We start from the raw sequence: 26,357 nt of genomic DNA on the forward strand, positions 1-26,357 counted from the left end.
CTCTCCCCTTTTCAAATGAGTAAACAGCCTTGAGAGGTTAAATATCTTATTTGTAAGTAAGTTTCATCACTTCCTTGGCATTGAAAGGTCCTCATGGTTGAGATTCAATCCTTGCGTAATGGTTATTTTCAGATTATTTTATGGCGGGAAGGCGAGATGCTTCTAACTTTTTTCCTTGATTATGAAGCATTTTACAGTTCTTTGAAGACAATAATAAATGTGACTGGTGTTTCTTGATTACAGTCAGCCTCGTACTCAGTATCTGTGGGTTCTGCATCTCTGGATTCAACCAACCTCTGATGGAAAATATTAAAGAAAAATATTGCATCTGTACTGAACATGTAGACTTTTCCCCATGGACTGTGGTATCTGGGGAAGGTCTTGGAACCAATTCCCTACAGATACATAGGGACGACTGTACTTACTATGTGCCAGGCACGTTGCTGGCACTTCACATTTAGAAACACATTTAATCCCTTGAACAAGCCTATGGGAAAGGCTCTATAATTATACCTGCTCCATAGATGAAGAAAGTGAGGCACAGAGAGGTTAACTGACTCAGAGTCACACAGCTAGAAAATGATAGCCAGGATGTGAACCCAGACAGGCTGTGTCCAGAGCTCCAGAGAGTTCTTCACTGCCACGCTTTTCTGTCCTACTGATGTCCTTTGCCTTAAACCTGCATCATCGTTCTCTAGGCTTTCTGATGTAATGCCCTGAAAGTGGGCAGTTAGTAAATGATTTTCAAGTGGAAAACTGCATGGGAGTTTGGGAAAGCAAGTCGTCCATGCCCTAGAAATGTTGAAAACTCCTTAGGAAAATGTTCATCAGCTTTTAAACATGCCACTGATTTTTATTTGGTTTGCTTTTTACTTAGGAAAGCCACTTTTTTTTTTTTTTTTTTTTTTTGAGACGGAGTCTCACGCTGTTGCCCAGGCTGGAGTGCAATCTCGGCTCACTGCAAGCTCCGCCTCCTGGGTTCAATTCTCCTGCCTCAGCCTCCTGAGTAGCTAGGACTACAGGCGCCCGCCACCGTGCCCGGCTAATTTTTTGTATTTTTAGTAGAGATGGGGTTTCACTGTGGTCTCGATCTCCTGACCTTGTGATCCGCCCGCCTCGGCCTCCCAAAGTGCTGGGATTACAGGCTTGAGCCACCGCGCCCGGCCAGGAAAGCCACTTTTTACAAGGAAACTTACTTCCGTTTCCTTGTAAAATGCACGCGTGCGTGTGTGTGTGTGTGTGTGTGTGTGTGTGTGTTTTTTGTTTTTTTGAGATGGAGTCTCACTCTGTTGCCCAGGCTGGAGTGCAGTGGCGCAATCTCAGCTCACTGCAACCTCCACTTCCCAGGTTCAAGTGATTCTCCTGCCTTAGCCTCCCAAGCAGCTGGGACTACAGGTGTCCGCCACCATGCCTGGCTAACTTTTTGTATTTTTAGGAGAGATGGGATTTCACCTTGTTGGCCAGGATGGTCTCTATTTCCTGACCTTGTGATCTGCCCGCCTCAGCCTCCCAAAGTGCTGGGATTACAGGCGTGAGCCATCATGCCCGACCCTTAAAGTGTGGTTTTAAAGTGTGGTTTCTAAAACTGGTTGTCCAAACCTCATGAGGATGGTAGGAAGGTTTACATGCTAAAGCACTTAGGGCCGTGTGCTCATTCCTGTAATCCCAGCACTTTGGGAGGCCAAGGCAGGTGGATCACCTGAGGTCAGGAGTTTAAGACCATCCTGGCCAACGTAGTGAAACCCTGTCCCTAATAAAATACAAAAATTAGCTGGGCGGGATGACACGGGCCTGTAATCGCAACTACTTGGAAGGCTGAGGCAGGAGAATCTCTTGAACCCGGGAGGCGGAGATTTTCAGTGAGCCGAGATCGCGCCACAGCACTCCAGCCTGGGCGGCAGAGCAAGACTGTCTCAAACAAAAACAAAAACAAAAACAAAACAAAAAACAATATAAAAAAATATTAAAACAAAGTAAAGCTCTTAGAAAACAAGATGATTTGAGAGGTGTTTATTTTTTATTTTATTTTATGTTGTTTTATTTTATTTTATTTTTATTTTTTGAGACACAGTCTCACTCTGTCATCCAGGATGGAGTGCAGTGGCGCAATCTCGGCTCAGTGCAAGCTCCGTCTCCCGGGTTCACATCATTCTCCTGCCTCAGCCTCCCGAGTAGCTGGGACTACAGGCGCCCGCCACAATGCCCAGCTATGTCTCCCTCTTATATAAGGATACTTGTGATTACATTCAAGGCCCACCCAGATAATTCAGGATAATTTAGAAAATACCACGAGCAGGCCGGGCACAGTGGCTCACACCTGTAATCCTAGCACTTTGGGAGGCCTAAGCAGGTGGATCACGAGGTCAGGAGATCGAGACTATGCTGGCTAACACGATGAAACCCCATCTCTACTAAAAATATAAAAAATTAGCTGGGCATGGTGGCGGACATCTGTAATCCCAGCTACTCAGGAGGCTGAGGCAAGAGAATGGCGTGAACCCGGGAGGAAGCAGAAGACACAAAGAAGCTCCCATGGTGTGGCTCTTCATGTTTTGTGGTAGACGCATTGAGACTTTTTTTTTTTTTTTTTTTTTTTTTTTTTTTGAGACAGAGTCTTGCTCTGTCGCCTGGGCTGGAGTGCAGTGGCCGGATCTCAGCTCACTGCAAGCTCCGCCTCCCGGGTTCCCGCCATTCTCCTGCCTCAGCCTCCCCAGTAGCTGGGACTATAGGCGCCCACCACCTTGCCCGGCTAGATTTTTTGTATTTTTTAGTAGAGACGGGGTTTCACCGTGTTAGCCAGGATGGTCTCGATCTCCTGACCTCGTGATCCGCCCGTCTTGGCCTCCCAAAGTGCTGGGATTACAGGCTTGAGCCACCGCGCCCGGCTGAGACTTTTTTTCTATGCCTTCATATATGTATGTTTCTGATAAAACACACCTGTAACGTTTTTCACTGAAGAGTTGATTGAGAAGAGCTTTAAATATCATTTGTGGGGCAGAGGCAAGAGTACAAATTCAGGCCCCATATCACATATCTAAACATTTAAAAGTTATAAATCATGCTTACAAACTGGTAAATAAAATGACTTCTACTCTGCCTGGACAAATACATCTGTCATTAGGACAGAATCAACAAACACGTTTCTAGCTATGGATTTTATTGCTGATAGCAAAATATCAAACATGAGTGAATTTAATTACAGTTGCCTGTGTCTGGGTGTGCTGTGGATGTTTCATGAGTAATAAAGACGTATACGCCATAGTATATTTTCATAAATCTATTTTTCTTGTCCATATTTTAGCGAACTCACTAGTTATGTGGTTATAGTCAAGATTTTCACAATAGTTTGTTTTACGGACAGTAATACTATGGTGGAGAACCTTTCTTTGTCGTTCTTAGATTATTCTTTTTTTTTTGCAGGGACAGAGTCTTGCTGTTTCGCCCAGGCTGGAGTGTAGTGGCGCAATCTTGGCTCACTGCAACCTCCACCTCCTGAGTTCAAGCAATCCTCCTGCCTCAGCCTCCCAAGTAGCTGGGATTACAAGTGTATGCCACCATGCCTGGCTCATTTTTGTATTTTCAGTAGAGACGGGGTTTCATCATGTTGGCCAGGCTGATCTCAAGCTTGTGACCTCAATTGATCCACTAGCCTTGGCCTCCCGAAGTTCTGGGATTACGGGTGTGAGCCACCCCACCTGGCCAGATTGTTCTTTTCTTAATCTAAGTCTAGAGATGGCCTGCTTTGCTGAGGCAGAACAGTAGTTACTGACCTTATCAACGAAATTCATACAGCAATATTTAGATTAAAAAAAGAATGAGATTGCATATGATAGATTATTGATTTTAAGAAGTACTACAAAGTATTTTAATTTCATTATCCAGATTGAAAATCCATAATCTGAAAATCCAATATTTGAAATGCTCCCAAATTGGAAACTTTAAAAAAAAACTTATTGTTAATTGATACATATTAGATTTATATATTTTCCAGGTACATGTGATCATTTGATAATTCATATAATCACATCAAGGTCATTGGGATATGCATTACCTTAAATTGTTATCTTTATGCTAGGGATATTCAAATTATCCTCTTCTAGGTATTTCGAAATGTACAATCAATTAATATTCACCATAGCCACTCTATTGAGTGCCGAAATGACACTCAAAGAAAATGCTCTTTGGAGAATTTTGGAGTTTCAATTTTTGGATTAGGGATGCTGAACTGGTATATTGCAAATATTCCAAATTCTGAAACACTTTTGGCACCAAGCCTTCTGGATAAGAGATAACCAAGGATTATGTATAAATCATTATTATTGATACTGTGATTTATTACCATTTCTTAAATCAGGTATTTCTGAAGTTCTTTATAACTTTTCAATGCTGTGTATGTTATAAAGAAAACTGAGGCCGGGCATGGTGGCTCATGCCTGTAACCTCAGCACTTTGGGATGCCGAGGCGAGTGGATCACTTGTGGTCAGGAGTTCGAGACCAGTCTGGCCAACAAGGTGAAACCTCATCTCTACTAAAAATAGAAAAATTAGCCAGATGTGGTAGCATGCACCTGTAATCCCAGCTACTTGGGAAGGCTGAGGCAGGAGAATCACTTGAACCCAGGAGGCAGAGGTTACAGTGAGCAGGGGTTGCACTACTTACTCTTACTTACTCTGTTGCCTGGCAACCCAGGCAACAGAGTAAGACTCCATCTCAAAAAAAAAAAAAAAAAAAAAAAAAAAAAAAAAAAAAATGTGTTTTCAGAGAATATATCGTAATGCATATTGGCCAGAAAATGGTCTATATGAAATGTTTCGGAATTAGGTCTATGTGAATCTTTTCCTTCTCAGTCATGCAGATGTTTTATTCTGATGTTTAAATATTTTCTTGAATTATTAACTTTTATTGCATGTTTCACATCCAGGTCCTCTCTGATTGAGGAAAAGTTTTCTCTAAAATTATTCAAAACATTTGTTAAGCTAAATGGCCAAATTATTTCTGTTTGGGTTTTGAGAAACTTTTGCTAGTATTATTAATAGCAAGTGATAGTTGATACTAAATAACTCCCGCCAATAGAAATTCAAAATTAATATCACTTTCCAAGTATGACCATGATTTGTACTTTATTTGAGGAGTGTCTTCATGTTTCCTTTTTTTTTTTTTTGCCATTTTGATGTGCGGGGGTATCCGGGTTCAAGAGTAGTCTGCCCATTCGTCCTGTGGATATATCATCAATTATATGAATATTTTGAGTTGTTTCTGGAAAATAGCACATGAACGCTTTTGTACCTAAGTCGTTGCATGTTTATTTGATTATTTCCCGAGGAGTAAAATTTCCCGGGAGTGGAAATGTTGGATCACAAAGTTTGCAGGTTTTTATTTGGATTATTTGGCAGTGGAAGTTTCATGAGAGGTGTCAGTGCAGCTGGCAGCGGCACGGCTGAGATACCCTGTCATGACGTATTTATGACCCCAGGGATTTTGTAACTCCTTACCAGAAGCTTAAGGAAATACATTGATTAGCGGAGGAAGTTAGCTCATGATACTAGATTTTCGTTTCCATTTTTAGGTCTTCTGTGAACCAGAAGAAGGCCGTGTTTTCTGTTAATTGCAAACAAGGCTGTTGATTCGCATGCTCCACCCCACCCCCCAGTGTGGTTGTTGATGTTCATTTAAGGCCAAAGCACACTCAAGGGACTAGGCTGTGCATTGTCTGGGGAGCCAGTGGACACTCATTTGGGGAATTATTTGTATGGATTTTTACTTTATTTTATTTTTTTTTTGAGATGGCATCTCACTCTGTCATCTAGGCTGGAGTGCGGTGGTGCAGTCATGGTTCCCTGCAGCCTTGATCTCTTTGGCTCCAGCGATCCTTCCACCTCAGCCTCCTGAGTAGCAGGGACCACAGGCCTGTGCCACATCGCCTGGCTAATTATTACATTTTTTGTAGAGATGAGGTCTCCCTGTTTTGCTTAGGCTGGTCTCAAACTCCTGAGCTCAAGGGATTCTTCCCCTTTGGCCTCCTAAAGTGCTAGGATTATAAGTGCGAGCCATCGCACTTGGCCAATTTTTCTGATTTTTTTTTTTTTTTTTTTTTTTTTTTTGAGACAGAATCTCGCTCTGTCGCCCAGGCTGGAGTGCAGTGGTGCCATCTTGGCTCACTGCAAGCTCCGCCTCCCGGGTTCACGCTATTCTCCTGCCTCAGCCTCCCAGTTAGCTGGGACTACAGGTGCCTGCCACCGCGCCCGGCTAATTTTTTGTATTTTTTAGTAGAGACGGGGTTTCACTGTGTTAGCCAGGATGGTCTCGATCTCCTGACCTCGTGATCCGCCCGCCTCGGCCTCCCAGACTGCTGGGATTACAGGCGTGAGCCACTGCCAATTTTTCTGATTTTTATTTCTTCGCATTGTAGTATCCTTGTGAGTTAACCCTAGATGGCAACAGTTATTATGTCATGGTGGTTCACACGTTAGGTGGCCAGGATGTTAGGGAGTGTGTGTGTGTGTGTGTGGGTGGGTGTGTGGGTGGGTGTAGGTATGGGTGTGTTTAAGGCTTTTTATTTATTAACCTGGGAAATCTTTCTGGACTTTGAAATAAGAGTTTAGTGCCAGGTGAAAATACAGTGCATCTATGACAATGTATATACCATTGTCATTTAATACAGGTTTACTTCTGTTTATTTCTACCCATATTTTGTTCTTCTCATGATGTGACCCAGGGAGATTTAGCAGTTGAAGGCTGAAGAAACGAGAACTCTTGTTGAAACTGGGCAAGTTACTATTGCAGAAAAAAACACAAGTTCACCCTCCTCTCCCCTCTCCTCCCCTCCCCTCTTTTCTTTTTCCTTTTCTTTCTTTTTTGATCCAGAGTTTTGCTCTATCTCTGAAGCTGGAGTGCAGTGGCACTATCACAGATCACTGCAGCCTCGACCTCCCAGGCTCAAGGGATCCTCTTGCCTCAGCCTCCTCAGTAGCTGGGACCACAGGCATGTGCCACCTTGCCCAGCTAATTTTCAAATTTTTTGTAGAGATAAGGTCTCACTGTGTTGCCCAGGCTGGTCTTGAACTCCTGGGCCCAAGCTGTCCTCCCTCCTCAGCCTCCCAGAGTGCTGGGATTACAAGTGTAGGCCGTCACACATGGCTTAGCACAACTTTGTAAAACTCACCCGTCCAGATGGCTGAGCTAACCATTCTCAGAAACAAAACTGCAACCCTAGAGCAGATACGTGAACACTTTGCCTTGGCCCAGGATCCTGAAGACAGTGACCATGGACTTGCTGGCTAGCCTTGCCTCCTCTGATGCCTGCTGCAGCTCACACTCTCCTCTCCTGACCCTAGAGGCTGCTGAACGCGTGGCCCTTCACACACTCCTTTTAGACCAGCAACATATTGAGCTGTTTCAGCTTTCCCTTGCACTTCATTTTCTAGAGAGCTGCGCATCTATTTGGATCTTACTTTTATCTCCCCAAATTTGTTACTGTTGTTGTTTTCTCTCTCTGAAACTTTGCTGTCACAAGCTGGATTCTCTTAATATCTGATTATCTGATTATTGCAGGTGGCTTGGAGCTAAGGGCTAAGGTGTGCAGTCCTCTGGGAGTTTTCCCCCTCGGATTCTCAGATGTGGGCACATGTGCCCTTTTGTTCAGATCTTCTGATCCCTGGCACCCTTGATTTTTTATTTTTATTTATTTTTATTTTTTTTTTAGACGGAGTCTTGCTCTCTCACCCAGGCTGGAGTGCAGTGGTGGGATCTTGGTTCACTGCAGCCTCCGCCTCCTGGGTTCCAGTGATTCGCCTGCCTCAGCCTCTGGAGTAGCTGGGATTACAGTCACGCACCACCATGCCTGGCTAATTTTTGTATTTTTAGTAGAGACAGGGTTTCACCATGTTGGCCAGGGTGGTCTCGAACTCCTGACCTCAGGTGATCCACCTGCCTCAGCCTCCCAAAATGCTAGGATTACAGGCGGGAGCCACTGTGCCCCGCCCCCTTGACGTTTTTGGCCAGATCAGTCTTTGTTGTGGTGGTGGTGGGGGGGGTGGTGGTGGCTGTCCTGCCTATGGTAGGATTCTGAGCAACATCCCTGGTCTTGAATCAGGAACATACCCTCACCTCCTGGTTGTGACAACCAACTGTCTTCAGACATCACTAGGAGGCAAAATTGCTCTAAGTTGAGGACAACTATATCATGTCTATACTCTTAGGGCCACAGATTAAATTTGTTAGTATTTTTTCGATCTTCCTCATCTCCACTGTTTCCTTTTTTTTTCTTTTCTCTTTTCTTTTTTCAGACCCTGAATTCCAGCAGATCTACTGTTTCCTAATAGCCTTTCACAGTAGGAAATGTGTGGGAGACCACACATTTATCAGTGTTGAAATTTTATTCTTTGGGATCCAGACTCTCCCCATAAGGTTTACGCATTTACAATCATTATTTACTGTCTTGAGTCATGTGTTCAGTTGTTCAGCGTAGTTAGAATATTCCCGGCCAGCTGGAACCACTGCCCTAAGGCTTTCATTGGTCCTCGTTCTCGGACCCCTCACCCCCTAAGTGCTTTTTTAGGTCCTTTCCCTAGAGTGTTAGAGAAATATTTATTATACTGAGTAATTAAACTGACAGTTGTTCTCCACTAGGAAAAAGAAGGTCGTATTATCTCGTAAAGCTTTGAGGACATGTCAAGTTATGTCAAGGTAAATTACATCTGCTGCCTTCTCCCACATATATCTTGTATAGTTATTCTGGTATATACTTATTTTATTTTATTTTATTTTATCTTATTTTATTTATTTTATTTTATTTTATTTTAATTTCATCTTATGTTATTTTTTGAGATGGAGTCTTGCCCTGTCACCTAGGCTGGAGTGCGGTGGTGCGATCTTGGCCCACTGCAACTTCCACCTCTCAGGTTCAAGCGATTCTCCTACCTCGGCCTGCCGAGTAGCTGGGATTACAGGCGCATGCCACCATGCCTGGCTAATTTTTGTATTTTAGTAGAGAGGGGGTTTCACCATGTTGGCCAGGCTAGTCTTGAATTCCTGACCTCAAGTGATTGGCCCACCTCAGCCTCCCAAAGTGCTGGGATTACAGGCGTGAGCCACCGCACCTGGCCTATTCTGGTATACGTTTTTTTAAAAAGTCTAGACCCAGAAGTCACCCAAATAGTACAGAGAAGCCGTTTCTGTGTACCTGCCACATCCCTGGTAGTGACATCTTACGTAACAAAATACAGTGTCAAAATCAGGAAGTTGACATTCCTGCAGTCTACAGGCCTTATTCGTGTTTCACCAGTTTGGCATGCATGCATTTTTTGTGTGTGTGATTCTGAACAGTGTTAACACATGTATGGACTTGTATAACCACCGCAGTCACAATACAGAACTGTTCCATGACAGACCCTTAGGCTCGCCTTTGGTAGCACCCCAGCCTCCCTCCCTCTAAGCCCTAACACCTACATCTGTTTTCTCTATAGTTTTGTTATTTGAGAGTATTGTATAAATGGAATCGATCAGTACATATTCTTTTGAGATGGACTTTTCACTCAGTGCCTTTGCTGCCCATTCATGTTGATACACATGTCAGTTTTGTTCCTTTTTATTATTAAGTAGTATTGCATTGTTCAGGAACAGTTTTATTTATTTTTTTTATTTATTTTTTGAGATGGAGTCACGCTCTGTTGCTCAGGCTGGAGTGCAGTGGTGCAATGTTGGGTCACTGCAGCCTCTGCCTCCTGGGTTAAAGCAATTCTCCTGCCTCAGACGCCCAAGTAGCTGGGTTTACTGGCGTGTGCCACCATGCTAAATTTTTTTTTTTTTTTTTTTTTTTTTTGAGACCGAGTCGCCAGGCTGGAGTGCAGTGGCACAATCTCAGCTAACTGCAGTCTCCACCTCCCGAGTTCAAATGATTCTCTTGCCTCAGCCTCCCAAGTAGCTGGGACTACAGGCATGTGTCACCATGCCCAGATAATTTTTGTATTTTTAGTAGAGACGGAGTTTCACCATGTTGGCCAGGATGGTCTTGATCTCTTTACCTCATGATCCGCCCGCCTTGGCCACCCAAAGTGCTGGGATTACAGATGTGAGCCACCATACCCGGCCTAATTTTTGTGTTTTTAGTAGAAATAGGGTTTCTGCGTGTTGGCCAGGCTGGTCTCAAACTCCTGACCTCAGGTGATCCACCTGCCTTGGCCTCCCAGAGTGCTGGGATTACAGGCGTGAGCCACCCCGCCCGGCCTGCGTGTATATTTATTCCGTTATTTAACGTGTGAAAGTTTATTGGACACTTAACCATGGGCTAGGACTGTGCTGAGCTTTTTACATCTATTAATTCATTTAATCTGCTTAGTCCTTAAGTGATTGTGTTGATTACATCTTTATTTTATGTAGGAGAACACAGAGTCTTAGAGAAGGGAGGTGGTCTGCTCAAGTTCACACAGCTGGGAAGTGATAGAGCCAGGATTCCGGCCAAAGAGCTCTAGCTCCATGAACTCATTTGGAGGGGAAGGCAGTTGTTCTGGTAGATTTTTTTGTTTTGTTTTTTGTTTTTGAGATGGAGTCTTGATCTGTTGTCCAGGCTAGAGTGCAGTGGCATGATCTCTGCTCACTGCAACCTCTGTCTTCTGGGTTCAAGAGATTCTCATGCCTCAACCTCCTGAATAGCTGGAATTACAGGCGCCCGCCACCACGCCCAGCTAATTTTTGTATTTTTAGTGGAGACAGGGTTTCACCATCTTGGCCAGTCTGGTCTTGAACTCCTGACCTCAAGTGATCCTGCCCTCCTTGGCCTCCCAAAGTGCTGGGATTACAGGCGTGAGCTATCACACCTCGCCGTTCTGGTAGGTTTTTGAAGTGGAAAGGATGTTTTTGAAGTTCAGGAATGCATATTTGCTTCTTCATACAGAGCAGAGCAGTCAGGTAATACAAGTCCAAAAGGAATTAGCTAATTGCTGCCAGTGACTGGAACAAGGAACAGAAATTTTCCTATAGCCGAACAAAAGCAGAAAGATAGACCTTCCGCTTAGTTTTGTGATGACAGCAGCTGCACACTCAACTGAGTGATTGGTAAGTGATCCCTGTTCGAGTGAGGGCTGGAAAAATTGTTTCAGCGGGCCAAGTGCGGTGGCTCATGCCTGTAATCCCAGTACTTTGGGAGACCGAGGCAGGCGGATCACATGAAGTCGGGAGTTTGAGACCACCTGACCAACATGGAGAAACTCCGTCTGTACTAAAAATATAAAAATTGGCTGGGTGTGGTGGCACATGCCTGTAATCCCAGCTATTGGGGAGCCTGAGGCAGGAGAATCACTTGAACCCGGGACGCGGAGGTTGCAGTGAGCTGAGATTGCGCCATTGCATTCTAGTCTGGGCAACAAGAGCGAAACTCTGTCTCAAAGAACAAAAAAAAAAAAAAAAAAAAAAGAAAGAAAAGAAAAATAGTTTCAGTGAAATTTTGTGTTTCCAGGGAGTATCTGTGTGAAATGCCAAGGCCACACTGAATTTCATCAGTTATTTTTTTGGAGTTTTGTCTATTTCTGGTAAACTCCAGCTTCCATGAAGCAGCATTGAGGGAAAGTGTATTTGCTTTGGAATCCATATGCAGTTTGTAAATCGTGCTTGTAATCTGCTGAGCTGATGCTTCTGTCTGCCTTGTAGATGGAAGTGACAAGCAGCTGTCTAGTCTCTAGTCACAACTTTGGGCTTTTGAACTGTTCACATCTTCCTTACCCGAGTTGGGGAAATGTGCTGTTTCTTTCAAGTTTAATGATAAAAATTTTAAGAAACTGTTTTGGAAATCTGACGCTCCTTCTAGTAGTATGAGACTTTAAAAGGTAATGGATGGTTTGCATTTAAACCACCTTTTGAAGGCTGTGATTCAGTTAAGGTCGTGCTCCTTGGCAGCTGCTAATATTTTATATTCCTATGGAATACATATTTTGTAGTTTAGAAAGAAAATGGCTAGCATGGTTAGATCAGCAGAAATATTCTTTGTTGTAAAGTATGTAGCCTGGAAGTTATAAAGGGATGGATACATAGGTTAGAGTTACTTTTTTTTTTTTTTTTTGGACCCAGGGTCTCGCTCTGTTGCCTAGGCTGGAGTGCAGTGATGCAATCACAGCTCACTGTAGCCTCGACCTCCTGGGCTCAAGAGATTCTCCCCGCTCAGCCTTCTGAGTAGCTGGGACTACAGATGTGTGCACCATGCCCATCTAATCTTTTCTTTTTTTCTTTTTTGTAGAGACGGGTCTCCCTATGTGGCCCTGGCTGGTCTTGAACTTCTGAGTTCCAGTGATCCTCTCCTCCCCTCTCAGCCTCCCAACATGCTGGGAATACAGGCATGAGCCACCATGCCCTGCTAGAGTTACTGTTTTGTATAGAATGGTAGTTCTCAACTGGGGGCACTCTGGCCTCACTGGGGATATTTAGAAGTATCAGGAGACATTTTTGATTGCTACCACTGATGGGAAGTCACTATTGGTGTCTAGTGGGTAGAAGCCAGGGATGCTGCTAAACGCCGTCGATTGCACAGGACAGCCCCCACAATGAAGACTGATCCTATCTAATATGTCAGTAGTGTTAAGGGTAAGAAAACCTGATATAAAAGATTGATTTATAAGAATCTCCCCTCTTGTATTTTATTTATTTATTTATTTATTTTTTTGAGACAGAGTCTTGCTCCATCACCCAGGCTGGAGTGTAGTGGGGCAGGGTCTCTGCTCACTGCAAGCTCCGCCTCCCGGGTTCACGCCATTCTCCTGCCTCAACCTCCCGAGTAGCCGGGACTACAGGCGCCCACCACCACGCCCAGCCAACCTTTTGTATTATTTTTAGTAGATACGGGGTTTCACTATGTTAGCCAGGGTGGTCTCATCTCCTGACCTCGTGATCCGCTGCCTTGGCCTCCCAAAGTGCTGGGATTACAGGCGTGAGCCACCGCGCCCGGCCGTATTTTATTTTAATATTTTGCATTTTCTAAGTAAAATCATTATTCCTAAAGTAATTTCCGTAGTGTATTCTTTGAGGTGTGTGTGAATGATGCATTAATCTGATATTCTTTTTTTTTTTTTTGAGACGGAGTCTCGCTCTGTCGCCCAGGCTGGAGTACAGTGGCGCCATCTCGGCTCACTGCAAGCTCCGCCTCCCGGGTTCACGCCATTCTCCTGCCTCCTGAGTAGGTGGGACTACAGGCGCTGCCACCATGCCCGGCTAATTTTTTTTGTATTTTAGTAGAGACGGGGTTTCACCATGTTAGCCAGGATGGTCTCGATCCGCAGAAGTCGTGATCCGCCCACCTCGGCCTCCCAAAGTGCTGGGATTACAGACGTGAGCCACCACACCCGGCCAATCTGTTTTTTATTAATTTTAATACCTTCATTATATGTAGTATAACTTGGTTATATTATATATCTGGATCTATAGTTATATATTTGTCTTATTTATTCCAACATTGATTTCTGCAGCGTTGGTGAATGGTTGGGATATTAAGCCATTTTTATTTCTAGGCCATCTCAACTTTGAGTTTCCACTGATATAAGAAAGGAAGGAACAGACAGTGCGGACCTGATGTGTCTATTTCTGAGATGAAAGAAAGATAGAAGGGGCTGACATTAGCGATCTACACTATATTCTTTGGACCTCTTCGTGTCATCTCATTATTTTAGTTAATTACCAACTTTCGGGTTACTAACCCTGACAATTCAAGATTCAGCCTCTTTGAATGGCGTACGTGAACCTTTACCAATGAATTCATACCTTTTTTCTTTTCCGTTTCTCCCAATTTTGATGAGTAAGTGTGTGGTTTTTCTTCTTAATTTTCACCAAGCTTATTGTTTTCTTGCCAGCCACAGTAATGAATCCCTCTAAAACCTTGGTGAGGGCAGTTGAATCAGCACGCAAAACTTTCTTATTTGCTGAAAATAAATGGAAGGCTGCTTATAGGTTCACACCCTTACTGCTCTCATTAAATCTTCAGGCAGGAGGGAAATGAAATTGGATCATCTTAAAGTTCCTGGATTTAATCTATGATTTAGGAGGGAGTTCTTTCCATGCTTCTCCTCTCCTGTTTTCCCTTCCTAGCAGGAGGAGAAAAAAAGCAAGTAATATAATTTAATCTGATTTTTTTTTTTTGACTTCATGGCTTTTTGACATTGGAAGAGAAATGAACCATCTTTCTAGAGGAGCTTTAGTGTCATGTGTGCTTTTTTTTTTTTTATTGATTGGGAATAACTTTAAAAGACTCCTCAGAACTCCAAATGGGATATTTAATTTGTTAGAACACGAGTCTGCACCACTGTCTGTTGACGGTGAAATGAATTGACTAAGTGGATAATTTGCTCAGCATTAGCTGACCCTGACGTAGTGGAACGAAGGTCTCTGGAGATGGTTCATGGTGGAAATCTGGGCTTGATGGGCCGGTAATGAGGCTTCAGTGATGACATCTCTACCAAGGCTGAGGCTTAACACTCAGGGAACCAAGCGATTCAACTGGTAAGTGACATGCTTTGAATATTTACTCATTAGCTCTGTTAATTCAGATTCATTATAAGAGATGTATGGTGAGTGAATTTTTTTTTTTTTTTTTTTCTTTTTTTTTGAGATAGAGTCTCGCTTTGTCACCCAGGCTGGAGTGCAGTGGCACAATTTTGGCTCACTGCAATCTCTGCCTCCTGGGTTCAAGCAATTCTCGTGCCTCAGCCTCCTGGTAGCTGGGACTACAGGTGCGTGCCACCACACCCAGCTAATTTTTTATATTTTTAGTAGAGACAGGGTTTCGCTATGTTGGCCAGGCTGGTCTTGAACTCCTGACCTTAGGTGACCTGCCCGCCTCAGCCTCCCAAAGTGCTGGAATTGTAGGCGTGAACCACTGCGCCCAGCAGATGGTGATTTCTTTGCATCAGAGATGACTGCTTGTTGAAGACCACTGTTGATGGAATTCAGCGTGACTTCGCCTCTGCCATGGGACCTCTGATTGGCCTGCCATTGCTGTGGTTGTACTGGTAGCTAGGAGGGTTCTCACTCGCTGTCATTAGTGAGACCATGATGCTGTGGAGGGAGGTGCAGAGGATACCAAGGTAGTACAATTGATTGACTGATGCGCCTTGGAGGGTCCCTCAGATTTATCTATAAACCTTTAAAAATAATAATGATAATCATAGAGGACATCTGTGAGGAACTTATTTGGTGCCATTTGCTGTGCTGAGCCCTTTTACAGATATCCTGGATCTCATTGAGTCCTCTGCATCTTAGGAATTGTTGTTAATCTCATGTAGAGATGAACTACCTATGGCTTGGAACCCACTTGTGTTCCCTGGTGGGACTCTTGACTTCTGAAAGTACTTTTTTTGTCTTATACTGTGTACCTTAGTTCAGTGTAAGGGGGCCTGGTTGTTAGATTTTATTTCTGTGATCAATATCATTTTGCCATTGGCTATTAGCGATCTTCTACTCTCGCCTCTTCATTTTGTAGACAGAATCTTAACCCAAAGGTGTAAGTCCCATGCCCAGCTTTGAAGAGCTCGTTCATGAATCCAGAGCCTTTTTCCTTTGTTGCTGGTGACTTTGGCATTTCTGGGAAATTTCCATTTATTTAAGATTATACTTTCAATCTTGTGATGTATGTATATTACAATATTAATTTCTAATCAGCTGTGAAAGTTCCACCCTTGCAAAGTCCCACAGCCAGATGGGATCCCAAGTTTCTTGGCTCCTCCAGAGCCTGTGTGTTCATTTCTTCTCTTACAAGTTGATGTTTCAAGAGCTTATCACTGCTCTCACAGCCAGGTGGCTCACCAGTTCCAAGGACTGGCGGTGCCTTTATAAAATACTGAGACTTTTTCTAGTGCGATACGATCCCATACTAGGCAGTGATTAAATCTCAAAGTTATTTTCATGTCTTGGGTACCCAGTGGAAGGCATGTTTTGTGTAGACTCCCTTAAATGTAGGAGAGACGTATCTGGGGCTAGAAACTTAGCATTTACAAATAGGCAAAACAAAAGTAGTAGACTCAGCAGAAAGAACAGGTCTGCAGAATTAACAGTGGCATGCATAGGTGGGCCACGTAAGGTCTGTCAGGTGTCACTAATCCCAGTGAGGTGATGGTTATGGTGCATATTGATCTCTTCTGCTGACCGCTGTCTGATGCTAATAATGGATGTTAGGTTCTTGTAAGAATGGGCTTGCGGGCTTCTTAGCGTATTCCAGCAGAAGCTCCTGAAGGTCCTTGGGAAGATTGTCACAGGCAGAAATCACGTGGAGTGGCAGCGGAGGAAAGGCAGCCTGGCCAGCTGTTGGGATTGGCAGAACTGGCTGTGGCAGTGGGCGCTCAGCCAAGCTGCCCGCACTTCCTGTAAAACACCCTGGTCTCTACCCAGCTTCCTGTAGGTACTCTAGGAAGAAATGCCACCTTGAACCCGTGGCCTAGCTTGCAGTACCATGCCGGAACATTAAGGTCTTTGTCATTTGGTCAGGATCGGACGGACTTGTTTGTGTTCCTTTGCTTTTCCTGTCCCACCACCGAAGTTGGTATCTCCAGGTGTCTGTTTCCAGAGAGGAGCCCAGGTTAGCTGTGTTGTGTTGTTTCCTGTTTTAACTGAAATCCCATAAAAGGGGCCGAATGTAGTATCTGTCTGATACTAATAATGGATGTTAGGTTCTTGTAAGAATGGGCTTGCGGGCTGCTTAGCGTATTCCAGCAGAAGCTCCTGAAGGTCCTTGGGAAGGTTGTCACAGGCAGGAATCACGTGGTCCAGGTCCAGGTCGTTCCTCCTCCTGGTGTCTCTTGGCTCCCTCTCCTTCTTGTCTTTTTGTCTTGAGCAACTGTATCTTAACCTCCTCCCACTCTTGCCACACGGCGGTCTAGTCTTTGCCTGGCCTGTTGTTCTTGGAGCTGAGAATTTTTGCTGACCTTATTTCTGTACTTCAGCATGTACTTGTGCATCCTGGTTCTCACTTGTCTCTCTTGTTCTGACACAAGATGCTGTGGGCTCCTAGCCACACCCAAACCCCACGTTGCACACCTCCGCTTGCTTTGGCCACTGCCCGGGGTTGGCTCTGCTTCTGTAAGCAGACAGGTCAGTAGCCTGTCTTCCACTGCCAGCCTTCCCCGGCACTCTGGACACTGGCCAGCTCCACAGCCTATGACTTGCTGCTGTCCTGGGATCCCAGTGATGTCTTCATCCTGCCTTAACCCGAGTAGCCACCCTGCAGATGCGGTTTTGCAAAAGATGGCTTCATTTGCAAACTTGAGAAGAAGGAAATTCTGTGATACCAGGGTGAAAGTCGAAATTAATCATTCAGTCTTGAGCTTCAGACAGCCATACACGTACACACAAGGAGAAGCAGAAAACTGTAGTTTGAAATGTTCATATGCAATTCACACCCTAAAGGCCCGGATTCCTTCTAGCATTACCAAGTATGCATCTCTGTGCTTTATTGCTAAAGAGGACTTGACTATTACTCAAGATTTGAGTTTTTTAAATGAACTGACAGGAGTGTTAAGAGAATTTTGATGGCGGCCTGTATCTTTGTCTTTGAGTTTTTAGCATGTTTAAATGCCAAGTATGAGTTTTTTTTCCTCTATAACGTAATCTTGGAAGTGAGAAAAGGGTTTGTTTTATAACTAGGGAGAAAGAAATGGTTTATTTTTGTGTTCAATGTCAGTCACAAAAGAAGGCAGGCACTGAGAGAAATGTAAACTCCTTTTTTGGTGAACTTTATTAAAACCAAAGGGAAGATAGAATTGGCTTTTTTTTTTTTTTTTTTTTTTTTTTTTTGAGGAATATCCTTGCGTTCTGGTGTTCAATTGGCGGGTGGCCAGAAAGCATGCCTGTAGCTTAGGAATCATCCCAAGCTAAACTAAGAGAAAACGTCTGACTTGCTGGAGGCTGAAATTCAATCTCGGAGGTACCATGGGGTGTGTGTGTGTGTGTGTGTGTGTGTGTGCGCGCGTGTGTGTGTGGTGGGGGCAGGGTGCTAGGTGAAGGAAGTCTGGAAGTTGTACCCTTGGCAGCTATAAATAGAAAACTCACTTGGGTGGCTAAAATACAGACTGTTTAAAAGGGTTTTAGTCTGCCATTTGGTCAGAATTAAGGTATGATTCAATATATTATATCCAATGCTGGCCTAAAAACATACTCATTTTCCTTTTGATTAGAGCCAGGTTTAATTAAGATCACTGCTTGACAAGCCCATTAAATAACTGAAACTTCCCTTCCAAAGCTTACTCTGAATGGAGGCATTATGGACCAAATAATGCATTTTTCAAAGCTGGTATTGAGACCCAGACTATGTAAGGCATGGTGTAAAAGGGCAACAAATACGGGGCCGCAGGTAAGGAAGATGCGTGCATTGAATTAGGTCGTGTGCCATAGGGAGTGGTAGGGATTGTGGCTCACCGGAGCTCACAGAACTTGAAGAATTAGGGCTCAGTGTTGCCAGTCCTTCTATTTGTTAAAGAGAGATCAGAAACCTAGATTTCTGTGAAATGTCACAATTTGCAAAATATTGACAAGTAATGTAAAATGTTTTGGTTTTCACCTGGCAGGCCAAACAAGACTTGGCTGGGACTTAAAGTCTTTAGATCAGGGGTGTCCAATCTTTTGGCTTCCCTGGGCCACATTGGAAGAAGAGCTGTCTTGGGCCACACATAAAATATACTAACAGTAAGATGACTGATGAGCTTAAAAACAAACAAACAAGCAAAGAGAAAGCCTAATTTTTTTTTTGGTGGCGGGGAGACGGGGAGGTGGAGACGGAGTTTCGCTCTTGTTGCCCAGGCTGAACAGTGGCATGATCTCGGCTTACTGCAACCTCCGCCTCCCAGGTTCAAGCATTTCTCCTGCCTCAGCCTCCCAAGTAGCTGGGATTACAGGTGCCCACCACCACGCCTGGCTAATTTTTGTATTTTTAGTAGAAACGGGGTTTCACCATGTTGGCCAGGCTGGTCTCGAACTCCTGACCTCAGATGATCCACCCACCTCGGCCTCCTAAAGTGCCGGGATTACAGGCATGAGCCCCTGCGCCCGACCAATTTTTGTTTTTGGTTTAAGACAGGATCTCACTCAGTTACCCAGGCTGGAGTGCAGTGGTGCGATTTCGGCATACTGCAGCCTTGATTTCCCAGGTTCAAGTGATCCTCCTGCCTCAGTTACCCAAGTAGCTGGGACTACAGGTGTGCACCACAATGCCCAGCAAATTTTTGTATTTTTTGTAGAGATGAGGTTTCACCATGTTGGCCAGCCTGGTCTTGAATACCTGAGCTCAAGGGATCCCCCTGATTCAGCCTCCCAAGGTGCTCAGATTAGAGGTGTGAGCCACAGTGCCCAGCAGAAATCTCATAATGTTTTAAGAAAATTTACAAATTTGTGTTGAGCTGCATTCAAAACCGTCCTTGGCTGCTGGTTGGACAAGGTTGCTTTAGATGCTGAAGAAGTGCTGCTGTGTAACTTTGGAGCAAAGGAAGGGAATGGAATGGCTTGTGTTTTCCTTTGGGTCGGTTTAGGTTAGTTTTAGCTTGCTTCCAAAAAATATTTATTGTGAAGTGGTTTTGGGAGGGTGGTATCTAGGTTAGATTTATGTATTTTCTGAATGGATCCTCATAGATCCCTGTTAGTCTTTTTAAATTAAGTTAAATTTTGTTTTAGAGATGGGGTCTTGCTATGTTGCCCAAGCTGGTCTCACACTCCTGGCCTCAAGTGATCCTCTTGGGCTGGCCCATTCTTTGTGGATCACGCAGGGGTAGAAATCGGATAATCTTGTCTCTTGTCTCTTGAAGGGGAGAAAAGGTTTTATTTTTCTATTTTCTTTTTTTTTTTTTTTTTGAGACGGAGTCTAGCTCGGTCGCCCAGGCTGGAGTGCAGTGGCCAGATCTCAGCTCACTGCAAGCTCCGCCTCCGGGTTTACGCCATTCTCCTGCCTCAGCCTCCTGAGTAGCTGGGACTACAGGCGCCTGCCACCTCGCCCGGCTAGTTTTTTGTATTTTTTAGTAGAGACGGGGTTTCACCGTGTTAGCCAGGATGGTCTCGATCTCCTGACCTTGTGATCCGCCCGTCTCGGCCTCCCAAAGTGCTGGGATTACAGGCTTGAGCCACCGCGCCCGGCCTATTTTTCTATTTTCAATGTTTACTTAATGTCTTCTTTTTTTAATTTTTTTTGAAGAGATGTGAGGTTTGGAGGACTGGATGTCATACTAAGATACTTGTTCATAAAACCCGGCATTTGTTTAATGACTGAGTCCCTACAGAGTGTAGCATAAATGGGAAGGTTCTAGAAACACAGTATCCGGGTTTGAACACTGCTCTGATGCTTGCTGGGGATATGACCTTGGGGAAGCCACACCCCCCATGCTGTGCCTCAGGCTCCATTTTGTAATATGGGTTTAATCTTAACCCACAAGGTCGCTGGGGAATGAAATAGTGAATACATTAAAAATGCTTAGAGTAGTGACGGACGCCTAGTGAGCACTGAAAAAGCATTAGGTAGTATTAGTTTCTATTACTAGCTTTTACTAATTATAATAAAATATTTGAGAGCCCCTTTAGTGTAGGACATTGTTATAGATATTTTTACATCATTTTCACGTGGTGCTTCCAACTCTATGAAGAACAAATTATGATTCCCATTTTATAGATGTCACACTGTGGAATAAAGGGCAGCAGACCTGGTTGGATCTGTGACCTGGTCAGCTATGCAGACTTGGGCAACTCAGTCTTTCTGGACTCAACTGAAATTTCCTGGATGTAAACAGGGAAAAAAGGGAAAAAAACCAAAAACGAACTGAATTATTTCAGGATTTTCAGCTCTGATTTTAAAAAATTTTATTTTATTTTATTTTATTTTATTTATTTATTTATTTTTTTTGAGACGGAGTCTCACGCTGTCACCCAGGCTGGAGTGCAGTGGCCGGATCTCAGCTCACTGCAAGCTCCGCCTCCCGGGTTCACGCCATTCTCCTGCCTCCGCCTCCCGAGTAGCTGGGACTACAGGCGTCCGCCACCTCCGGCTAGTTTTTTGTATTTTTTAGTAGAGACGGGGTTTCACCGTGTTAACCAGGATGGTCTCGATCTCCTGACTTCGTGATCCGCCCGTCTCGGCCTCCCAAAGTGCTGGGATTACAGGCTTGAGCCACCGCGCCCGGCCAAAGGTTAATTTCGTTAAATGAATCTCACCTTAAAAATTTTATTTTTTAAGGTGAGATTCATTTAACGAAATTAACCATTTCTAAATGTAAAATTCAGTAGCAGTCAGTGCATCTATATTGTTGTGAAACTGTCACCTGTCTAATTTCAAAACAATTTCAATACTGTAAATAAAACCCATACCCATTGTCTTAGTCTATTTGTGTTGCTATAAAGGAATACCTGAGGCTGAGTAATTTATAAGAAAAAGAGATCTGTTTGGCTCGTGGTTCTGCAGGCTTTACAAGAAGCATGGCACCAGCATGGCATCTGCTTCTGGTGAGGCCTCAGGAAGCTTCCACTCAGAGCAAAAGGCAAAGGGGAGCCTCTTTGTGCAGATCACATGGTGGGAGAGGAAGCAGTAGAGAGGGGAGAGTGCCAGGCTCTTTTCAATAACCAGTTCTCATAGGAACTAAGAGTGAGAATTCACTCATTCCTGTAAGAATGAGTTCCTGCAAGCTGTTCATGAGGGATCTGCCCCCACGGTCATGAACACTTCCCACCAGGCCCACCTCCATCACTGGGGATCAGATGTCAACATGCGACTTGGTAGGGCCAAACAAACCATGTCTGATGCGGTTTGGCTGTGTGCCAACCCAAATCTCATCTCGAATTGTAGCTCCTGTAATCCCCATGTGTCATTGGAGGGACCCAGTGGGAGGTAATTGAATCATGGGGGGGGTGGGTTTTTCCTGTGCTGTTCTCGCAATAGTGATAGTGAATAAGTCTCACAAGATCAGATGGTTTTTTTTTTTTTTTTTTTTTTTTTTTGAGATGGAGTCTCACTCTGTCGCCTGGGCTGGAGTGCAGTGGTGCGATCTCAGCTCATTGCAACCTCCGTCTCCCAGGTTCAAGCAATTCTCCTGCCTCAGCCTCCTGAGTATCTGGGATTACAGGCGCAGTGTACCACCACAGCTGGCTAATTTTTTGTATTTTTAGTAGAGACAAGGTTTCACTGTGTTGGTCAGCCTGGTCTCGAACTCCTGACCTCATGATTTGCCCGCCTCGGCCTCCCAAAGTGCTGGGATTACAGGCATGAGCCACCTCACCTGGCCAATCTGATGGTTTTATAAAGGGCAGTTTCCCTGCACATGCCCTCTTGCCTGCCACCGTGTAAGACATGCCTTTGCACCTCCTTCACCTTCTGCCATGATTGGAGGCCTCTCCACTTGTGTGGAACTGTGAGTCCATTAAACCTCTTTTTCTTTATGAATTACCCTGTCTTGGGTTATTTCTTCATAGCAGTATGAAAATGGACTAATACAGTGTCCAAGCTGTAGCACCTGTTCAGCAGTCATTCCTTATTCTCCCCTCTTCCCAGCCCGACAACCTCCAATTTGCTTTCTCTCTCTATGGAATTATCTGCTCTGAATATGTCATGGAAATGGAGTCACACAATAGGTGACCTTTTGCATTTGGCTTCTTTCACTGGGCATAATGTCTTCAAGATTCACACATGTTGTAGGATGCAGCAGTACTTCATTCCGATACTCCAGTGTTGTCTCTGTTTTATATTAGTAAATGTGTGTAAAACACGTTGTAACAAATATGGTTATATACTTATTTATCAGAATTATATCTGTATATAATGTATATGTTTCAATATTTATGTTGATTTCTATTGGCAAGAAAGCCCATATTTAAAGACATTGGATTGGATCTGTTTTTATTAGTGTCATGGCACATTTCCCAAAGGCCCCACTTTGTACCTCTGTTTTTAATTGGTTTACCTAACAAATTTATTTTATTTTATTTTATGTTTTTGAGACGGAGTCTCGCTTTGTCACCCAGCCTGGAGTGCAGTGGCACAATCCCAGTCCACTGTAACCTTCACCTCCCGGGTTCAAGTGATTCTCCTGCCCCAGCCTCCCGAGTAGCTGGGATTACAGGCGTGAGTCACCGTGCCCTGCCTATTTTATTTTGCGCCAGAGTCTCACTCTGTCACCCAGGCTGGATGGAGTGCAGCGGCACAATCTTGGCTCACTGCAACCTTTGTCTCTGGGTTCAAGGGATTCTCGTGCCTCAGCCTCCCGAGTAGCTGGAATTATAGGCATATGCCACCACACCCAGCTAATGTTTGTATTTTTTAATAGAGACAGGGTTTTGCCATGTTGGCCAGGCTGGTCCCAAACTCCTGACCTCAAGTGATCCACCTGCCTTGGCCTTCCAAAGTGTTGGAATTAGAGGCGTGAGCCACCCTGCCTGGTCGCCTTAGTTTTAAGTGATCATCAAATGTTTTGCTTTTTTATTAAAAGGTAAAGATAAATTTTTGTATTACATTTTCAAGTACAGTTGAAAGCTCAGAAAAAGGAAACCATGTGAATGTATCCTTTACCCACCCTCATTTCCTTCTCAGCAGCTACTCTCTGGAAATGCCAAAGCATAGATTTCCCATGTTTTCTATGATAGTTACATTTAAAAACCAAACCATAAATATACTTTGCTTGCCCTTTTCCCACAGTGAGTTGTGTATTCTGTGGGTTGTTTCTTAAAGAGGAAGCATATGTCTCCTTATGTAAATACTGTAATGAAAAATATTTTTTAATATTGTCTGCATAATCCTTTCGGATATTGTAGTGCTTGGGCTCATTTCAGGATGGATGAAATTGTCCTTTTGTGTAATCTTTTTTTTCTTTTTTCAATAAATCACTCTAAAGGAAAATGCAGTCTCCAGTGACCTGTTGATCAACAGACTTGGTGATCAGTGGGGACTTCTAGTCTTTTCCATAGCGTTGGATGCCTTCTCCTTGGGTCTCCTGAGTCTGTTGTGCTGGAACCATTATTTCTGTTTTCCTTTGTTGGCTCATTTTCTGCCTCCCATTTGAGAGGCAGTGTAGTATAATTACAAGAGCATGTGCCCTGGAATTACTTCTGTTTTGAATCCTGGCTCCAACATTTAATAAATAAAAGTTAACAAAGAGGCAAGTGAAGAGCAGAAACAGGATATAAAATGTTTCAGGTGGCTACCAGAAATGGCGTTGTTCTTGTAGGTTCTTGCATATAGATGCTTTTTTTTCTTTCTTTCTTTTTTTTTTTTGAGATGGAGTCTCATTCTGTCACTCAGACTGGAGTGCAGTGGCATGTTCTTGGCTCACTGCAACCTCCACCTTCTGGGTTCAAGCGATTCTCCTGTCTCAGCCTCCTGAGCAGCTGGGAGTACAGGTGCCCGCCACCATGCCTGGCTAATTTTTTGTATTTTTAGTAGAGACGGGGTTTCATCGTGTTAGCCAGGATGGTCTCGATCTCCTGACCTCAGGTGATCCACCCGCCTCGGCCTCCCAGAGTGCTTGGATTACAGGCGTGAGCCACCGTGCTGGCCAGATGCTTTTCTTTCTTCTCCTCATTAGCCAAGGGGCTTGAGAGGCAAGGGGATGGGTCAGGAGACATTACTGCAGAAGGGCAACTTCTAGCACTTTTTGGATGTGGGGGATGCAAGTGTTGAGACTGTCCTTTTTGGCCAACCTAGTGATTGCAGTGATCTTCGAGGTAGGCGTAGAGGAGGAGGAAGTTTGGAGAGCTGATGATGCTAAAGTGGTTTTGGCCATGCTGGCTTCTGACATCCAGCCCTTGGTAGTTAATAATTTAAAGTTGTTTCCAGGTGGGACGTTCCTGGGCCTGAAGAAGCAGTGGCCCTCTTCTCTCTAGAGCAGTGGTTTCTCAACAGGGCGATTTTTGCCTCCAGGGCACATTTGGCAATATTTACGGATATTTTTGCTTGTGACAGCTAGGGGCAGGGTTCTCTAGTGAGTAGAAGCCAGGAATGATGCTAAACTTCCTGCCAGGCTCAGGACACAGTTATGCAGCCCGAAGCGTCAGTGGTGTTGCTGATGAGAAAAGTGCTTTAGACCCTGGAGCTGAAGGACTCAAATTCCCTTCATCCTGGGAGCGAACCATTGGCTTCTCATTCCAGGATGTAATGTTGAGGAATGGGGGGTCCATTCTGGACCCTACCCCTGGCACCTACTGGGGCACCCTAAAGTCTGCTGGTGGTATGGGGACCAGGATAGCAGCCATCCTGCCAGGCAGGAGTTGCCTTCAGGGCCTGTTAAGGGATATGGGGTATGTGTGACACTGTCTTCACTTTCTTGTGAAAACTCCAAGTGTAAGAAATCTGTGTTGCATTTGACAGGTGTTGCAGTTGAGGATGTATCCATTCTAATCTATGAGTGCTTTTCTTTCTCTTCTTTTTCACCATGGAAGATAGGGAACAGGAAACTGGACTTAGCAATTACTGGGTTGTTGTCGCTACTCAGATGTCACTTTGTTAACAAGCTGCTCTAACTCCTTGAGTTCTCACCCTTGACACACACATTGTTCCCGTGTGAAGACACCACCCAGCCACTCCTGATCTTTGCAATCAGGAGTTAAATTTCTTAGTTTTACTGGTGGCAGGGAATTTCTTTGTTAAAGCAAACAAAAGAAGATCGCTTGGTGTCACTGGGTCCTTGAGAGCCACAACATCTATTTGGAAGTGAGTTGCATCCAAGGTCCCCATCTTTTTCTTTGGCAGACTCTGGAATGGAACTTTCTAGTTTCGCAGCGCTCATCGGTCAGTGGCGGTCTGAGATGGACCTGGCTGGCCTGCTGGCTGGTGGCTGTTCCTGCAGGAGGGGAGGGTGAGTGTCCGGGAGGCGGCTCTGATTGCAGGGAGACCTACTAGCCTTAGGGTTGGGAGAATATTCGTTTTGTTGCTCCTTCCCTCCAGCTGTCCCCCCTGCCCTCTCTTCTGTTGAGAGCAGTGGACTCTGGATTCAAGGGCACGCTCAGACACAGTAAGGGCTTCAAAGTCAGTGAGGGAGATTGTTATCCTCAGAAGATAATAATAACAGAAAGCGTTGCAGAATGAGCCCAGACAAGGATAGGAGGTGGAGTTCTTTGTGGACACCGAGTCCATTCTTGGAGGTGCTTTCCTTCGGAAGCTTGGAAGTCACATGTGTGTTGGGTAGCCATACCATCTCTAGAACAAGGGATGCGGAGTGCTCTCCACGTCAAGCAAGATTTGCTCCCTGATGTTCGGTGTGTTACATATACAAGACTCACTGAGTAGAAGCAGTGGATTATTCTGATGTAGTTTGTGCTTTGGGTGATTTAGTCCCAGTATTAAACTCAGCACTCTGAGCTCTGAGGATATAGAAGATTAAGGAAACTAAGTTTTTTCTACTGAACTTTCACAACACACTTTTTATTTTTTTTT

General features: G+C 44.3%; 2 protein-coding genes across 31 annotated transcripts in view; one reads left to right on the top strand and one right to left on the bottom strand.

The window, feature by feature from the left end:
• BASP1 (brain abundant membrane attached signal protein 1) overlaps positions 1–26,357 on the bottom strand; it is a 1,209,505-nt gene that overhangs the window by 340,520 nt on the left and 842,628 nt on the right. Inside the window, exon 1 of one of the 30 annotated variants that reach the window (XM_050794724.1) lies at positions 20,325–20,328. The exons of the other annotated variants lie outside the window; for them this stretch is intronic. The gene's annotated coding sequence lies outside the window, so the exon portion shown is untranslated. Of the gene's footprint in view, positions 1–20,324; positions 20,329–26,357 lie in introns of those variants that run through there. 30 annotated transcript variants of the gene reach the window in all.
• The window catches only part of MYO10 (myosin X), a 275,069-nt gene that overhangs the window by 5,915 nt on the left and 242,797 nt on the right, over positions 1–26,357 (top strand). The window lies entirely within an intron of this gene.

The sequence above is a fragment of the Macaca thibetana genome, chromosome 6 (assembly GCF_024542745.1).
Source record: "Macaca thibetana thibetana isolate TM-01 chromosome 6, ASM2454274v1, whole genome shotgun sequence".
Classification (NCBI taxonomy): domain Eukaryota; kingdom Metazoa; phylum Chordata; class Mammalia; order Primates; family Cercopithecidae; genus Macaca; species Macaca thibetana.